This window comes from Balaenoptera ricei, chromosome 9 (assembly GCF_028023285.1).
Source record: "Balaenoptera ricei isolate mBalRic1 chromosome 9, mBalRic1.hap2, whole genome shotgun sequence".
NCBI classification, from domain to species: Eukaryota; Metazoa; Chordata; class Mammalia; order Artiodactyla; family Balaenopteridae; genus Balaenoptera; species Balaenoptera ricei.
The window spans coordinates 23,216,512-23,236,082 of NC_082647.1; the positions used below are offsets into that span (position 1 = coordinate 23,216,512).

Sequence of the window (19,571 nt, forward strand, 5' to 3'; positions counted from 1 at the left end):
TTAAGAAGGCATACAGATGGCTAAAAAGCACAGGAAAAGATGCTCAATATCACTAACTGTTAGAGAAATGCAAATCAAAACTAGAGTAAGGTATCACCTTACACCGATCATAATGGCCATAAAAAAAATCTACAAACGAGAAATGCTGGAGAGGGTGTGGAGAAAAGGAAACCCTCCTACAGTGGTTGGTGGGAATGTAAATTGGAGAACAGCATGGAGGTTCCTTAAGAAACTAAAAATATAGCTACCATATAATCCAGCAATCCCACTCTTGGGCATATATCAGGAGGAAACCATAATTCAAAAAGATACATGCACCCCGATGTTCACTGCAGCACTATTTACAATACACATGGAAGCAACCTAAATGTTCATCAACAGAGGAATGGATAAAGAAGATGTGGTACACATAATACAAAGGAATATTAGCCATAAAAAAAGAACAAAATAATGCCATTTGCAGCAACATGGATGGACCTAGAGATTGTCATACTGAGTGAAGTAAGTCAGACAAAGACAAATATCATGTGATATTGCTTATATGTAGAATCTAAAAAAAGGGTACAAATGAACTTACCTACAAAACAGAAATAGAGGGCCTCCCTGGTGGCGCAGTGGTTGAGAATCTGCCTGCCAGTGCAGGGGACAGGGGTTCGAGCCCTGGTCTGGGAAGATCCCACATGCCGCGGAGCGACTAGGCCCGTGAGCCACAATTGCTGAGCCTGCGCGTCTGGAGCCTGTGCTCCGCAACAAGAGAGGCCGTGACAGTGAGAGGCCCACGCACCGCGATGAAGAGTGGCCCCCAGTTGCCGCAACTGGAGAAAGCCCTCGCACAGAAACGAAGACCCAACACAGCCATAAATAAATAAATATTTTTTTTAAAAAAAGAAAAAAAAACCAGAAATAGAGTTACAGATGTAGAAAACAAACTTATCGTTACCAGGGGGTAAGGGTGGGGGAGGGATAAATTGGGAGATTGGGGATTGACATATACACACCACTATATATAAAATAGATAACTAATAAGGACCTACTATATAGCACAGGGAACTCTACTCAATACTCTGTAATGGCCTACATGGGAAAAGAATCTAAAAAAGAGTGGATACATGTATATGTATAACTGCTTCACTTTGCTGGACACCTGAAACTAACACAACATTGCAAATCAACTATATTCCAAAAAGAATTTTTTTTTTAAATTACTGAGGACCAGGTTCGTGGTAAGCAAGAAGGCAGAGTCCCACCTCAAAGAACTTACATTCTGGAGGAGAGAGCCATGACAATAAAGACATAAAGGAATAAACAAGAATTTCTGGAATTGACGTGCTATGCAGAGGATAAAATACGGCACTATGATAAGAAAATGCCTGGGGAGAGGGGTGGTCTCTGATGAGGCACATCTGATTTGCGACCTGAATGGGTGAAAAGAAGGCAGTCACAGGAAGAGCCTGGTAAAAAGGGAAACGGTGGAGGGAGACAAGATTGGAAAAAATCACGAAAGGCCTTTGTAGGCCTTGGAAAGGAGTTTGGATTTTATTCTGATCAGGAAAGATTTTACGGGAGTAGCTGTTTGAGAGGTGTCGCTGGGAGCTGGGAAGGAGGGTGGGGTGGAAGTATTCAGAGCAGAGGAAACAGTGTGGCATATGGAACATGACCAAACATGGAGTACACCAGAGGTTCAGCTAGGGGGAAACCAGATGGTGGGGGCCTATGTGCTGTGCAAAGTAATCTGTACTTCATCTTATAGCTCAGTGGTACTTAATATTATGAAGATCCGTTTATAACAACGGAAGGAAGGAAGGAAGGGAGGGAGGGAGGGAGGGAGGGAAGGCGGGAAGGCGGGAAGGCGGGAAGGGAGGGAGGGGAACCTCTACTACATGATAATTGTATTTATTCAGAAAACCAGATAATGAAAAGAGTACACTATAAATTACTTAATTTATTTGAAAACTCAAATGTAAGCAATACTTTTGAGAGACAGTACTATCTATTCAGTCTACAAATAACCACAGGTCACAAAAGCCCACTGCAATAACTCCTGGCCACCCTTAGAGTTCTAGGTTATAGGATGAAGCATTGCTAAAGGTGATAAGGAGCAAACATTCCTCCCAGCTGTGTGAAGAATCGCTTGGGAAGGACTGAGGCTAGACTGCCTAGTTACCAAACCTGTCAGGTAACTAATTCAGTGGTCCATGAGGGAGCACTAATGGGGGCCTGAACTAAGACAGTGGGGATGGAGAGCACGTGTGAAATATTTAGGGGGTGAAAATGGAAAGGATTTAGTGAACAACTGGATGTGAACAGTGAAGGAAAGGTAAGTCCAGGATGATGCCAATGTTCTGGCCTGGGTTAAAGAGTGGCTCCTTAACCAAGACAAGGAATAGTAAAAGAGCAGATTTGCAGAGGACAACAGTGCATAACAATATTTACATGAACTGTCCAATGAGATACCCAGATCTGGAGCTCTGATGCAGGAGCCTGTGATGCAGGTGTAAGTTTGGGACTCATCAACAAGGAGATGGTAATGAAAGCACAGAGCATGAATAAAATTGACCAGGAATAATATGTAAAATGGGATGATAAAAGAAGCAAGGAAACTTAAGGATATTTAAAGGAGCATATAGAGGAAGGAAAAAAACGTGTGAACACAAATGAGAAGTTGGAAGGAAAAATGAGAATCAGGAGATAGTAAGTGTCATGGTAGGCAAATGAAGAGAGAAGTCAACAGTATCAAATCCGGTGGAAGAAGAATTGAGATAACGACTTGCCAAGAAATTCAATTCATTCATTCATTCAATACATACATAAAAATCACCTACTGTGTGTCAAGCATTGCTGTAGACACAGGAGACAGCAGTGAATAAAAAAAAAGTCCTCCTCTTCTTGGATTTTACATCCTTCCAGAGGGAGATAAACTAATCAAATATATACATAATATTTTAGGGAGAGGAGAGGTGTGGACAAGAGAGGGTGCTGGCCAAGAAATGCCTTTCTGACAAGATCTCTCAGTTCACATCTGTAGGAAGTGAGGGAAACAGCATGAAATACTTGAGGGGAAGAGTATCCAAAGCAGCAAGAACAGCAAACGCAAAGATGCTGAGACAGGAGCATGCTTGGTGTGATCAAGGAACAGCAAAATGGCCCATGTGCCTGAAGCACCCTAAGCTAGGGGAGAAGAAGCAGATGAGGTCAAACAGGTTAGCCAGGATCAGGCCTGTGGGACCTTGAAGGCTACTTAAGACCTTTGGATTTTACTCTGAATGAGATGGGAAACCTTTGGAAGGTTTTGAGCAGGGGTTAAGATGTAAACTGATTTTCTTATTTACATTTTTAAAGGGTCACCTGGGCTGCTATATGAGAGTAGACTGAAGGGAGGAAAGGGTGGGAACAGGAAGACCAATTATAAGGCTACTTTAAGATGAACATGGCTTGGACCAGGGTAGAAGCATCGGAGGTGATAAGAAATAGTTAGATTCTGCATGTTTTAAGGGTACAGCTGCCAGGATTTCCTGACAATTGGGATGCATGGTAGAGTGAAAGAGAGAAGTCTAAAAATGACTCCAAGGTTTTTGGTTTGAGCAACTGGAAGAACTTAATAGGCATTTACTGGGATGGGAATGAATGTCAGAGGAACAACTGAGATGCCTAATATATATCTATATCTATATCTATATATATATATATCTCCACGTGGAAATGTGAGTAGGATATTGTGAACTGGAGGCTTAAGTTTGCTATTTTTAAAACTGCTTTTAGATGCTTTTAAATGCTTTTTAACATTTATTTTTGCTCCTTTTTGGAAGAATATAATTAAGAATTGCACTTATATTCTTAGAAATATTGAGGTAAACATTTATTATTTAGGTTCATTCATTTCTGGACAAATCAGCTATAAAAGTGCCACTATTACCCTTTCTAAGGTAACAATATAACACTAGGTCACAATTATCTATCATATCTCAGATTTCTGTCAAACATTTTTCTTTATGGATGTCAAAACAGTCTATGAAAACAAGATAACTAAGTTAAAGTAACTATGTTGGAGAGATACAAGGATGTGCTCTATAAATTACTATATGAATACTCTTTCTTTCTTCTTTTTTCCTTTTCTTTCTTTCCCTGATAGCTGTAGTGCAAGCAGAAAGAGGCCAGAACTTGGAGTGAGAAATGTGTGGTTTTGATTTCTAGTTGCATAATCTTGGAAAATCATAAAATCTCTATGAGCTTCTGATTGATCATCTGCAAAACTGACAAGGATGATGCCTGCCTCATGGGTTAGTAATAGTAATAATAGCTAACACTTATTGAGCCTTTACTATGTGCTAGGTGCTTTTCTAAGTACCTTTACATATATAATCACATTATAATGTATAATGTAATCCTCACAACTCTAAGAGGTATTATTATCATCTTCACTGCCATGATGAAGTGAGGCACAATGAGGTTAAGTAATTGCTCTAAAGCAAACAGGAAATGAGTGACAGAAACAAAATTTAAGTCTTGTCAGTGTGCATAACAGTGATTTACAGTTTATAAAACATGTTCATATTTTGTTTTTAAAGGTAGGTACAGCACAGTATTAGAATGATCAATGTGAAATTGCTTTTTGTAGGTCCAAAACAGCCAAATATCAGCAATTTCACATGGTTCAACCAAAACTATTATGCTATAGCCACTTAAAAAAATGAAACATGAAAATGTTTTTTAACTGTAAAACACTACGGAAGGTATCATTTTATTTATTTTTTTTTAAAATAAATTTATTTATTTATTTTTGGCTGTGTTGGGTCTTCGTTTCTGTGCGCGGGCTTTCTCTAGTTGCGGCGAGCGGGGGCCACTCTTCATTGCGATGCGCGGGCCTCTCACTATCGCGGCCTCTCACTGTCGCGGAGCACAGGCTCCAGACGCGCAGGCTCAGTAGTTGTGGCTCACGGGCCCAGTTGCTCCACGGCATGTGGGATCTTCCCAGAACAGGGCTCGAACCCGTGTCCCCTGCATTGGCAGGCAGATTCTCAACCACTGCGCCACCAGGGAAGCCCCAGAAGGTATCATTTTTAAGCAACAATAAATAGAACCACACTAAGAATTAACACAATTGTGAAAATGATAGTATGAAAGGGAACAGGCAGTAAATACAGGAATCTGTTCAAATTACACACCACTCAATGACCGATAGTCAATCTGAAGTCCGTTATATATCCAGCCCAGGTTTCCATTTGCAGCCTTGGTATTTTTGAGGATTAATCTTCTGAAAGATATGGAGACAATCTCAAGCAGACATCACTTTCCCCATGGCACTCATTACCCCCTGATGTAATATTTATTTACCTTTTTAGATAGTAAGTAAGCTCATGGGGGCAAAGATTTTTCTGTTTTATTCAATGCTTTACCCCACCACCTAGAACTGTTCAAGGCTCACAATAATCACTCAAATTTGTTTATTGAATGAATGAGAAATTAGAACTTCCTAAGCTGGATAATAACATATGAAATAAAATTTAAGACAAAGAGTACTCAGAGATTTTGTAACGTAAACAATAACAATAAATAAACCTTTCTAAATAGAATAATGGTCCCTACCATAAACACTTCATAAAGTGTCAGACATCTAAATTTGAATAGTACCTATTCAAAAATTAAAATCCCCATATTTACTTTGTGAGTAAATTAAAACAAAGTATATCTTGAATTACTTCCAAAATTAAAATTAGAATAGCAAATATCAAAGTTTCAGGCATAGTAGTAAGAAGGAAAAATTATCTTAGAATCTTGACAAGGAAAGGAAGTTAGAGAAAAGTAAAAAAAGCACGTTTCAAGAATAAAATTTACAAAGTGGTTGAATATAAAATTAAAATGACTCACTTAAAACTGGGAATAACATTTCCATTTCTGAATTTGTTTAACCTGTACAAGATTTCCCTAAACTTAAAAGGGGGAGGAAGAAATGCTATCCTAAGTTTCTAATGAAATATAAGCTGCTTAAATAACATTTACACTATATTTCCTGTTCAAAAAACAAAAAAATCACCAAAATTTTTCCATGACTACGGAAATGTTGCATCCATTTAGAATAAGTTATTTGAAAAATTACAGAGCACTACACAAAGAAAAAATAATAATCATCCTATAAGAATAAAAAACATTTTTCTCACTACCAATCTCTCAACGTGATTGTTGATAAAATTCTAAAATCAGAAGGGGAAAAGGGACCATCAAATGTAATTTACCACAAATATTTATCAGCAGCCGCTTAGCCCTGACCACAAAAGACGGCCTGCAGCTAGCCAGCTGTCAAACCACCAAAAGCTGCTTGTCATCCACCTTCCTGGCGCTTAGAACTAAGCTCACTTGGGTCAAAACAAGTCAACTGCCTTTCTCATCAGTAGCAATATACTGGAATAAAAGTATAATTCTGTCTGCCAAGATTCTGTTCTTAAGAATAGTCTTGTAACTATTAAAAGGGGACATTAAATTAGAGCTATTGAAAAGGGTTATCTGCATCTGTAGCTTGACTGGGATAATACTTCTGAGGTCTTGATGTGTAATCAAACCAGAGGAAAGAGAAGCAACTGGAAAAATCAACAAATATCATAACTCCCAAAAAGAGTGAATAAAGAGTAAACTACTGAAAAAAATGTGTATGCCAGTAGTAATATGTAAATAAAAGTGGGTTCATACTTAGAATAGATTCCATGTGTTGTGCAACAAGGAATATTCACACTGACTTAGCATAGTTACAAATCATTAGTCAGAGAAATATTACATGAGTATTAAAGGATGAAGTAGACTGATGTGTACTGACACAGAAAATGTCCACAATATACAGCTGTAAACTGGGAAAATAAACAACAAAACAAAACACCCCAGGTTATAAAATCTGCTAGAATAAGTGTGGTCTCATTAAAATAAACAAACAAACAAACAAATAAATAAATTACAGATATGGCTATGGAAAAACAAAAGAATCTAGAACGGTATACTGAAACTGTTAAGAATGCTTTTCTTCTGTGCATAATGGAATTATGAAGACGTCTTGTTTTACAGATTTTTTTTCTCCCTTTAAAACAATAAGCATGTAGTTACTTTTATAATGAGGGGACTGGAGGGGTGGTTAATCCCAGATCTGGGAAAGAAAAGACAAATAGCATGATAAGCCCCTCTACCCCCTTCACCGAATGAAAAATCTGAGGGTGACCTCTAAGCTCATGGAATCAGAGAGACTCATATATAGACCATCAAAGCTGCCCAATGTCCTCTGGGTACTCTTTCTTTAAAAAGAATCCTATGTAGAACCTCAAAATATAAGATAAAAGTGGAACACTTCTTATTGAAGGAGCTGGGGAATGCTGACAGCTATAGGCGTTCATCCCCCTCACCTCCTGCAATACCCTCTGAGACTCAGGACTCCACAGAGCACAAGTGGAAACTCCCTGATTAATGCAAGTCTTCCATCGTGCAGTTGGGAAACTGAGACCCAAGAATTAGTCTCCTATTAAGATCTCTGCCTTACAGACAGGCTCCAGGGTTATTTTATATACTAGGCATTATAGACACAGTCCTTGGGGCCTGCAAACTTTTCAAATACATACAGAAAAGTTTAGAGAAAGCTGAAAACACAAAAGAACTGGCTCCAAAATACCAAAAGAATGAATAATCAAAATTAATAAATGTCCAAAAAAAAAAAAGAAAAATAGATATAAAGCTTCTCGATGTTCAACATGATTCAAGCACACTACAGCTCCCTAGTGGCTCTGCAACTGTACTTATTTTTCTATTGTCTGAGGTTTGTGTTTAGCTATACATATCCATCAAAGTAACACAAGCTGGCATCTGCCACTGAGAAAAACAAGTGGAAAAAAAGGCAACAATGGAGGGACATTGTTTTGGAAACTGAAAAGAGACAGAAAAGATATGTTAATCAAATAGGTTGATAACTAGAGATGCAAGGGATAATGAAGTCTGCCCTTGGAGGGTAAAATCAAATTCCAAAAAACTCAAGCAGCCTAAAATAATGAGCAAAATATCATAGGATAAATTTTAATAAACATAAACATAATATTTTGAACTTTGGCTTAAAAAAACCCATTGCAGAAGAACATAGGATGGTGAAGACTGTGTCATCACAAGAAAAAAACAAAACAAAACAAACAAACAAAAACTCAAGGGGTGCTGGTTCACACTAAATTTAGTATGGAAATAAGCACCATGACAAGCATCATATGTAAAATATGGATAATGAAAGCATCAACCTGATTACACTTGTATTTAGTGCTTGGCACTACACATTTTTTTTTTTTTTTGAGTAAAATGTTTTATTTTTATTCTTTCTTATCTGTTGATTAGAAGAAAATGAACAGTAATTTTAATATGGGTGTGAAAGGATACTCTACCTGCACTTTACCCTCCCTTCCCTTACTACTCAATATTCACCACTGTCTCTAAGTCAGGAATTATATTCTTTTTGGGATTATGTTTTTAAATTGTCATTTTGGGAGCATTTATATTACCTCAAGACCAAACTTCAGAACTAGACATTTCCTGTTGTCATTGTACTTTTTAAAGACATAGATTATATTTCATTGGGACTGTGAAAAAGCCAATATTATAAGGAATAGTTGGGAAAAAATATATATGTCTAAACCTAGAGAAGAAAGGGCTTTAGGAAAATGACCTCTTATTAAATATTAAAGAATTATTATGAGGAATTATAAATATCATGTGTCCCAATAAGAACAAATAGCCAAGAAGTTAGGGTAGACAGGGCAGAACTGTGGCCAATATAGATCATTCTTCTAACAGGGGTGTGAAAACAGAGCAGGTTGCCAGGAAGCAGTGAGCTCTCCCATCAATAGGTATCTTCATGCAAAGCAAAGACAACCACTTGGGGGCATGGGAGAGGTGGGCTTTACACATATACTAACAAGCCAGCATGCAGAAAGTAAGGGAGCAAAAAACAAAACAAAACAACTCTAAGATTTTGCACCAGGAGATTTTGAACCACGGGGTCCACAAATGTGTATCAGGAAGACTGTCAGGTGAACTGGATACATACCCCAAAGAAGATGTGATACAGTTCCTGACCTTCATCTACTAAGAGAATATAATCTATTGACACGTAATTCTGCTGCAGTTTGGGGTATGTACAAATGTACACACAAACAGAATTACATAGATACTATAAAACAAGCTTTAACTAAAGGTTTTGTCCTCTTGGAGAACTGTAACAGCAGAAACTGAAAGGTCTTCCTAGAGAAATGTAGGGAAAAAAACAAAACTCTTCTGCTAGCATAGACTTAAACCATTTTAAATCAGTTTCCTTATTTTTAAATTATAAAGCAAAGAAGGTTTTATTAATGTACTGCTCCTCTAATCCCATCTTGGAAGATCTGTACAGTGAAGCTAATCATGCAACAACTTTACTAAATGCTGCAATCGTAACCATCCATAACATAGCCAAGAGACCCTGGGAAAGGGTTTTAGTTTTGTCTTATTTGCCTTTTAAATCAGTACACTAACTACCAAATGTAAAATAGCTAGCTAGTGGGAAGCAGCCACATAGCACAGGGAGATCAGCTCTGTGCTTTGTGACTACCTAGAGGGGTGGGATAGGGAGGGAGGGAGGCTCAAGAGGGAGGGGATATGGGGATATATGTATACGTAGAGCAGATTCACTTTGTTATATAGCAGCAACTAACACAACAATGTAAAGCAATTATACTCCAATAAAGATGTTAAAATACATAAATAAATAAAAAAAATCAGTACACTATTCTAACAAGCATAGCTCTCTCATTCCCCAGGCCAAAGCAAGGAGAAGCAGTAAGGAAGAATAAAGAGAGTAAGAACAATAAGGGAGAACAAATAAAACAAATAAATGAAAGAAAAAGCAGACAAGAACAAACAAAGTACAAACAGCTGGTATTATTTATGAAGGGACAACCAGCCCTAAGACCTCAATTGCTTGTAAGGGCATCATCCTATCATAGGACAGGCATTCATTCCTTTACATACCTGACAAATGTGCTTTTGAAAAAGCATAAGCAATGTAAAAATACATATGTCAGTCACTTTGGAAGCCAGTTTGGCAGTTTCTTACAAAACTAAACATACTCTTACTATATAATCCAACACACTTCTTGGTATTTAGCCAAATGAGCTGAAAACTTATGTACATGCAAAAACCTGCACACAAATGTTTATACCAGCTTTATTCATAACTGCCAAAACTTGGAAGCAATCAAGATGTCCTTCAATAGGTGAATGGATAAACAAAATGTGGTATATCCATACAATGGAATATAATTCAGCACTAAAAGGAAATGAGCTATCAAGCCATGAAAAGACAGGGAGGAACCTTAAATGCATATTACTAAGTGAAAGAAGCCAATATGAAAATGAAAAGGCTACATACTCTGATTCCAACTATATGACATTCTGGAAAGGGCAAAACTATGGAGACAAGAAAAAGCAGTGATTGCCAGGATTGGGGGTGGAGATGGGGGAAATGAATAGGCAGAGCACAGAGGACTTTCAGGGCAGTGCCAATACTCCTCGTGATATAATGATGGATATGTCATTATATTAATATATTTGTCCAAATCCACAGAAATATACACCACCAAGAGTAAACCCTGAAGTAAACTACAGGCTTTGGGTGATTACGATGCGTTAATGTAGGTTTATCCTTTGTAAAAAATGCACCATTCTGGTCAGTGATGTTGATAATGGGTGAGACTATGATGTGTGAGGGAAAGGGGGTATACAGGAAATCTCTGTACCTCCCTCTCAATTTGTTGTAAATCTAAAACTGCCCTTAAAAAATGAAGTCTTAAAAAAATGAAAAAGAAGCCTACAATGACTATTTGTGTGCCGTTTAAACCAAAATACTATGTACTGATTATAATTTTATCTTTTCTTGGCAAATAAACGTCATGGTGGAAAGCACTGATTACTGAACAGTACTGGAATTTCTTTTGACCTAAGTGCCTCTGAACTCCTGTGCACTTTTAGTTAGACCTTTATTAGCATACCATTCCACTGGGAGGAGGGGAACAGGAACAGCATGACACAAAATTTGAGACAAGTGTCATCATAGGCTACTGCTGGCAAACATTAGCTCCATCAAATTATTATTTAAAGTGAAGAAGGAAAAGTCATAGGCATTTCTCTCACCAGGGGCAGTGTTAGGACAGCTCCACCAGCAACACTGTCTCTTCATTAGATGAAGTTGACCCACCCCCGATTTCTTCAGTCTTTCCCCACCACCATGTATCCTATACATTCAAATGTATTCAACAGTATATAACTATTATTAACTATACATTATGTATATTATATATAAATTATATTTTTACATTTATATGTAAATTATAAAATATATATACCATAACATTATATAACTATAAAGCTATTCAGCATTATCTAACTACAGGCTATGATGATTTAGTTTGGAGGAGTTCCTGACTACACCTGAAAATCCCTGTCCCCCGCCTCTACCATGGAACATTGGTGTTTGACATATGTATTTTTCCCATTAATATATTTTATTTTTAGAGCAGTTTTAGGTTTATAGAAAGCTGAAGCAGAAAGTACAGTGAGTTCCCATATAACACCTTCACCACTTCTCCCTCTCCTATTAACATCCTGCTTTAGAGTGGTAAATTTGTTACAGTTGATGAACCAATATTAACTAAAGGCCATAGTTTACATTAGAGTCCACTCTTTATGTTATACAGTCTATGGGTTTTGACAGGTGTATTATGACGTACCCTCCATTTGAGTATCATACAGAATGGTTTTACTGCCCCCAAAACCCCGTGCTCCCTCTCTCCCTTCTCCCGAACCCTGACAACCACTGATCCTTTCACTATCTCCACAGTTTTGCCTTTCCCAGAACTTCATAAAGCTGGAATCATACACTATGTAGCCTTTTCTGGTTGGCTTCTTTCATTTAGTAATATGCATTTAAGATTCCTCCATGTCTTTTCATGGCTTGATAGCTCATTTCTTTTTAGTGCTAAATAATACCCCATCGTATGGAGGTACCAGTTATGAATTCTTTCTTTCATGGATCATGCCTTTGGTGTTGTATCTAAAAAGTCATCACCATACTCAAGGTCATCTAAGTTTTCTCCTATGTTATCTTCTAGGAGTTTTATAGTTTTACGTCTTACACTTAGGTCTGTGATCCATTTTGAGTTAATTTTTATAAAGGGTATGAAGTCTGTGTCTACATTCATTTTTTGGCCGGTAGATATCCAGGTGTTCCAGCACCATTTGTTGAAGAGACTATCTTTGCTCCATTGTATTGCCTTTGCTCCTTTGTCAAAGATCAGCTGACTATATTTATGGGGATCTATTTCTGGGCTCTCTATTCTGTTTCATTGATCTGTTTGTCTGTTCTTTTACCAATACCACACTGCCTTGATTACTGTAGCTTTATAGTGAGTCTTGAAGTCAAGTAGTGTCAGTCCTCTAACTTTGTTTTCTTTAATACTGTATTAGCTATTCTGGGTCTTTTGCCTCTCCATATAAACTTTAGAAGCAGTTTGTTGATAACCATAAAATAACTTGCTGGGATCTTAATTGGGACTGCATTGAATCTGCAGATTAAGTTGGGAAGAACTGACATCTTAACACAATTGAGTCTTCCTATCCATGAATCTGGAATACGTATTTTTAGTTCTTTGATTTCTTTCATCTGAGCTTTGTAGTTTTCCTCATATAGATCTTGTACATATATTAGATGCGTACCTAAATATTTCATCTTTTTCATTTTTAATCAGAAAGTTAAAACCAAAAAAGTACTTAATGTTTAAAGAGATAAGCATCACTCATCTGATAATTTTGTTTACTAGAAAAATCTCTCAGATAAGTTTAAAAACATGTTAAACAATACTACCTAACTCTTCCCAGATGTCACTTACACAGTGTTTCCATACTAAGAAATATGCCATCAGTATTTGATATAGATAGTAAATTTACTAGGTATATGTGTAATACCTGGTATATGTAGAATACCTAATATGGAAAGCTCATTTTCTTTTATTTTTCAACTAAAATACGATTACAGCCCTTATGTGGCTATTTTGCAATTTTATGTAATCCATAAAACTGTGTCCCGTTCATATTAAAAGGTACCCAGAAAATACATAAACTTAAGTGGGAGGGGGGGAAATCAAAGGAAAAAAAATTAACTGTGGTATCTCTGGATGGCAGAGCTACAAATTTTTTCATCTTCATACTTTCTTTTATTTTCAAAATTCTCTACAAAGATCATATATTACTTTCATACTCCATTAAATCAAATATTATATAGCATGTAAAATGAGTAAACTATAACTACATGCATCAATAAAGATTAATCTCATATAAGTTTAAAAACATACAAAACAATATGATATCTTTCCTATGGATACAATACATAAAGGTATAGTTTTTCTGTTTTTGTTTTTGTTTTTTAATGCAGGGGAAAGGTAAACATCTAATTCAGAATAATGGTCACAGCTGGGAAGGGAAAGGATGAGGAAGGAATGCCCAGGAGGCATTATTATCTGATTTTTTTTTAAGTTGGGTAGAAGATACACGGTATTCATTATATTGTTCTATATCCTTATTCATGCCTGAAGTATTTAACAAATTTTTAAAGGTGGCAGCTACAGAAGTCATACCAAAGTAGTAGTACTTAACCCTAATCTCCTCAAACTACTTAACTAGGATATGGTACTAGAGGAATAATAGACACAAATATATCTTCCATAAAGGATAAAATTCTTTGAAAAATTTAAAGTAGGAGTCCTGAAAGTGGGTTTTCATGTGTATATTTACAAGCAAATAACAATCTGAAACCTATATTCCATAAAATATCTGCAGCAACCATTCCAATCTGTGCCTTGCACACAGAGCTCAAAATTAAATCTGTTCAGGAAATGTAATAGATAAATTATTTTTAATTTGACCTTATTTTACATTTCCACTTACAACTCTGTTTGAAAGCAGACTTTTTACTTTGGTCAGTTTTAAAACAGTATTTAGTCTTTTAAGGATGTCGTAAAAATAACCTTATTTTTATGACATCCTTAAAAGGTGACTGGTATTTTCCAGTTTGATTTTAAATGGTTTCTAACCAGGACATGGCACCTATGACATGAAGCACAAGTAAGTGGCTCTCACATAGTAACACACCCCTGTACTAGCTGAATCCTCTCACGCTGTTACATAGGTATGATGATGACCAAAGTTTAGGTAATGCCTACCTAACCAACTTTTTGGGAGTATCCATTGTAAACTGAAGCAATGACCTTCAAGGACAAAAGGTAAATTCACAAGATGTTTGAAGGAACTTCTTAAAGTAGACTCAGTAACTTTTAACATGAAACAAAAAAAGTGTGTGGTTTTGATTGTTAGAAATGCCTTAACTTATCTCTTACAATCTTTACTTGAAATAGGAGTAAAAAGTTTTTTAAAAGTTGGGATTGGTGGTGAGGGTAGAGGAAGGCCTGGGATGGTTTAGAACTAATACTGTTCCTTCCCATTTCCACCCCCAATTTACTGCCCATTCCTACATCCTAGCCCTAAACTAGAAATAGACTGTAACAAACCAATCACTTGAAAACAAGAGGAGGAGGAGTACTATTTAACAAAATTTGAGATTATCAAAATGTAGCTAGATGAACTGAGGTTTACACACTAAAAGAGGGTATATCACACCAATTTATCACCCAATTTCTTGCCCCAAAAATACATAGTAGGGTATTAATAGGACAGGTTTCCTTAAAGAGGAAAATGACTACCTGGGTCTGCAGTTTATATAGACCCAGGACTTTTAGTCACTATTCTTCAAAAACAGTGATTTGTTTTTAACATTCACTGTCAGTAACTCTTTTTGAAAAGACTTTACTAGATTAAGCACAACCCACAACCTACTGAAATTTAAATGAGATGTTTGCTTTTCAGATAAAATCCATCTTACTTGAGGATCCTCTCTTAGACCGCTACAAGTTAAAGGACCCAAAAAGTAGAGGACTCATTAACAGAAACCTAACAAGGCTGAAATTGTTGGCTGTGTAGGAACTTGTACATGTGTATCCGTTTCCTGTGCATTCCTGAAATCAGTTAGTCCTAATTTCAACACCACCTTATTTGTAGTTATTTCATCATTTGCATTTACCAAGTATATTATCATCCACATTCCATTAGCTCAACTTATTCTCACCACTGTCTGTGGGAAAGCTGCCTGATCAAGATTGCTTGGATGCATGTAGGCTGCTACATAATTTTACTCACCAAGTTTTGTCCTGTTTAAATGTCATCAAATCACATTCATAAAACAAATACATTTTGAGCACCTTTTCTGTGAAAAATCCTGGATCAGAAACTGAAGGGGGACCTGTGGGGTGATTAGTTTAACCCTCAAATAGCTTACAGCAGCAGTTCTCAAAGTGAACCTTATAACCCTGGGAATCCCTGTGATTTCTTCAAGGGATCAGTGAGGTCAAAACTATTTTCATAATAACTAAGACATTCTTTGCCTTTTTTCACTGTACTTGTATTTGCACTTAGAATGCAAAAGCAATGGTAGGGTAAAACTACTGGCATCTTAGCACAATTAAAGGCAATGGCACCAAACTGTACTAGTCATCATTATATTCTTCACCTTCATGTACTCACAGTAAAAGCAAAGAGTCAATTTCATAATTTAAGAATGTGCTGATGAAAGAGTAAAAATTATTAATTTTATTAAATCTTCACCCTTGAATTCATGTCTTTTTACTATTCTGTGTAATCAAATGGAAAGTATACATACAGCACTTCTGCATTCGGGAAGTGTGATGGCTATTTCAAAAAGCACATAAACCATGCTTTGAGTTGCAAACTGAATTACCTACATTTTTCCCCAAGGAATACCATTTTTACTTGAAAGAGTAGCTGACAAATTATATGGCTATTCAGACCTGGGTAACTGATAGTCATTTTCTCAAAAATTAACAAAGTGAGCCTATCACTTCAAGGAAAACAACTGAGAGCATTTGTTGTCAATGATAAAATTGGGTATTTCAAGTGATAATTAGAATTTTGGAAAACTTGTATCTGCCACAGTGAGCTTGACAGACTTCCATTACTTAAAAGTCTTTTCTGATGAGATCAGTGGTAGTGTTAATGAATGTGATTTTTGTGTCAACATTTAGAAGATCTGCATAACTCAGTAAACTAATATTTTCCAAATGACCAATGTATGATGTTACAAAATCATGCATGGATTAAAAGATCCATTCAAAGTGTATGATAAACCAACAGATTTTAACATAACAAAGCACAGATATGGTTTCAGATTCCACATTGCAATTCACCTTTATGAAATTAACACTGCTGAGTTTTCATGTAATATCAAAGAATATCATCCACAGTAATCTGAAAAGGTTCTTAAAATACTCTTCCCTTTTCCAAACAGATCTTCTTATACTTTAACCAAAGCTGTAACATACTGCAGCAGACTGAGTGCAAAAGCAGATAGGAGGGGCTTTCCTGGTGGCGCAGTGGTTGAGAATCTGCCTGCCAATGCAGGGGACACGGGTTCGAGCCCTGGTCTGGGAAGATCCCACATGCCGCGGAGCAACTGGACCCGTGAGCCACAACTACTGAGCCTGCGCGTCTGGAGCCTGTGCTCTGCAGCAAGAGAGGCCGCGATAGTGAGAGGCCCGCGCACCGCAATGAAGAGTGGCCCCCGCTCGCCACAACTAGAGAAAGCCCTCGCACAGAAACGAAGGCCTAACACAGCTAAAAGTAAATTAATTAATTAATTAATAAAAAAAAAAAATTGGCAAAATATAAAATTAAAAAAAAAAAAAAAAAAAAAGCAGATAGGAGTATCCAGCTGTCTTCTATCAAGCCAGACACTAAAGAGATTTGCAAAAACTGTAAAACAATGTCACTCTTCTCACTAAATTGTTTTTGTTTTGGACAATATAGTTATTTTAAATTAAAATGTTTCATTTACTTTATCATGTAGTGGGTATATTATTTTAAAATTAATAAACATTTTTTAAATTTCTCAGTTTTAATTCCTAATACAGTAAGTATCAAAAGTTATAACCCACATAAACAAAAGCTCTTGAGTCCTCAATGACTATTAAGAAGGGTCCTGAAACCAAAGATTAAGAACCACTGGCCTGGGACTTCCCTGGTGGTCAGTGGGTAAGACTCTGCACTCCCAATGCAGGGGGCCCGGGTTCGATCCCTGGTCGTGGAACTAGATCCCGCATGCAGGCCGCAACTAAGAAGTCCACGTGCCACAACTAAAAGATCCCATGTGCTGCAATTAAGACATGGCAGAGCCTAAATAAATAAATAAATATTAAAAAAAAAAAAGAAGCACTGGCTTACACTGTAACAAAAAGGAGGAAAAAAACCCCCACATATAATAACCCAAGGTAGACTGCCCATCAACAGCTGAATGGATAAAGAAGATGTGGTATATACATACAGGAATATTACTCAGCTATAAAAAAGAATGAAATAATGCCATCTGCAGCAACATGGATGGACCCAGAGATTATCATACTAAGTGAAGTAAGTTAGACAGAGAAAGACAAGTATCATTTGATAATCACTTCTATGTGGAATCTAAAAAATGATACAAATGAACTTATTTACAAAAGATAAACAGACTCACAGACTTAGAAAACAAACTTATGGTTACCAAAGGGGAAAGGTGCACACTGTATATAAAATAGATAATCGACAAGGACCTACCATATAGCACAGGGAACTCTACTCAGTACTCTGTAATAACCTATATGGGAAAAGACTCTGAAAAAGAATAGATGTATGTATAACTAAATCACTTTGCTATACACCTGAAACTAGCATAGCATTGTAAATCACGCCCTATACTCCAATATAAAATAATAATTTTAAAAAAAAGAGAAATATTGGCTTACACTTTAACAAAAGAGGGGAAAAAAAAAAAACCCACAGATAATAACCTAAGGTAGAATGTTATGGCTACCATAGCCCTCTATTCTTGAATTTTCTAGTTCTTTTTAAACTAGACCTATATTACCTACCTGGCTCTTGAAATAATTTATTTCGCCTTGCTGTCAGTATAATCAAAACGAGTAATTCACTTAGCAAGCATGAAAAGGCCTCAAGCAACACCAGAATAATGTTTTAAACCAATTTGATGAGTTTTTCTTCAGTCATTTTCTAAATAAGTAGTCTGAATTAAAACTGGTTTTATTTCCCTGGTATAAACAACCTATAAAGAGAATTCTTTCACAAAGAACTATATAATATACAACTCTCTTGGAAATGCATCCCACACAATCAAATCAGTAATAGAAAAAAGCTATGAAATTTGGTTCCCTGTCTCTCAACAATAGGGCAAAAAAACTAGAAATCCTACACTGGTGCTGAGTGTCAGGATACAAAACATGACATTCAAAAACAAACAAAAAAAAACACTTTCTAGAAGACCATATGCACAAAAGCAATCATTTGTGTTTTGTAAAAAGGACACACACACACACTTTTGCTTACCCTACCTTGAAGATTACACAAGAAAACTGATAGTGGTAGTTGTTTTGGGGGTGGGAAACTATGGGAAACTCACTTTTCATTGAATTCCTTTTATATTGTTTGATCATTTAACAATGTGCATGTAATACTCTAAAATAACTATTTTAAAAACACCATTTCTACATCATCCATTTCTCCAGTCTTTTATCTCAAATGCAAATTCCAAATACTAGTAGATATGGAAATCATTAAATGCATATTTGTTAAATAAGCAATGGACACATATCTCACATACCTGATGGAAGTATCAAAAGCAACCCATCCATCAACCTGGAAGTGATCAGCCATTGATTACCTGAAAGAGTATCTAGTGATGCCATCCATCTGCCCAATATAACTGATACAGTTGCTACTTCAATGGTAACTCTCTTCCTTTTTATATTCACCCCAGCATTTGTTTTAAGAAATGTTCTCTGAACAACACCAAAGTAGATAAGTTTAAAGATTCCTTTAGGGAATTCCCTAGCGGTCCAGTGGTTAGGACTCTGCGCTTCCACTGCTGGGGGCCTGGGTTCGATCCCTGGTCAGGGAACTAAGATCCCACAAGCCACGCAGCACAGCCAAAAAAAAAAAAAAGATTCCTTTAAACCATGCAGCAACGTTAAATTCAGCATAAATTTTGCTCCCATTATGCACTAGGCACTATGATTTGATAATGTAACGCTTATAACATACAGTGTAACGTGAAAATGTACACTTGGTTCTAAACACCTAACTACACAATAGAAGTTTAATAGTTACACCAATGAAAAAGAAATGGGGTTTTAATCAATTCTAAATTTAATGAGGCAATCGTATGATGTGGCTACAAATAAACATAATTCAAACTTGGACTACATTAATCATAGTGGCTATACACTGCCCCAAAAAAACAGAAAAAAATGGACCCACTGTAGTTTGTACTTATCAGACCAGTTGCACTTGTGCTGGGTTCTAGGCCACGCTTGATATCTAGGGGCCCTGACAAAGTGCAGTAGGGTCAGGGTAGTTTG

At 36.6% G+C, this 19,571-nt stretch overlaps 1 protein-coding gene across 12 annotated transcripts in view; it reads right to left on the minus strand.

The window, feature by feature from the left end:
- Positions 1-19,571, minus strand: part of NRF1 (nuclear respiratory factor 1) — a 132,831-nt gene that overhangs the window by 100,799 nt on the left and 12,461 nt on the right. The window contains exon 1 of one of the 12 annotated variants that reach the window (XM_059933413.1): positions 5,163-5,314. The exons of 9 other annotated variants lie outside the window; for them this stretch is intronic. The gene's annotated coding sequence lies outside the window, so the exon portion shown is untranslated. Of the gene's footprint in view, positions 1-577; positions 597-5,162; positions 5,315-19,571 lie in introns of those variants that run through there. 2 more of the 12 variants (XM_059933408.1, XM_059933411.1) reach the window with 2 other exon arrangements.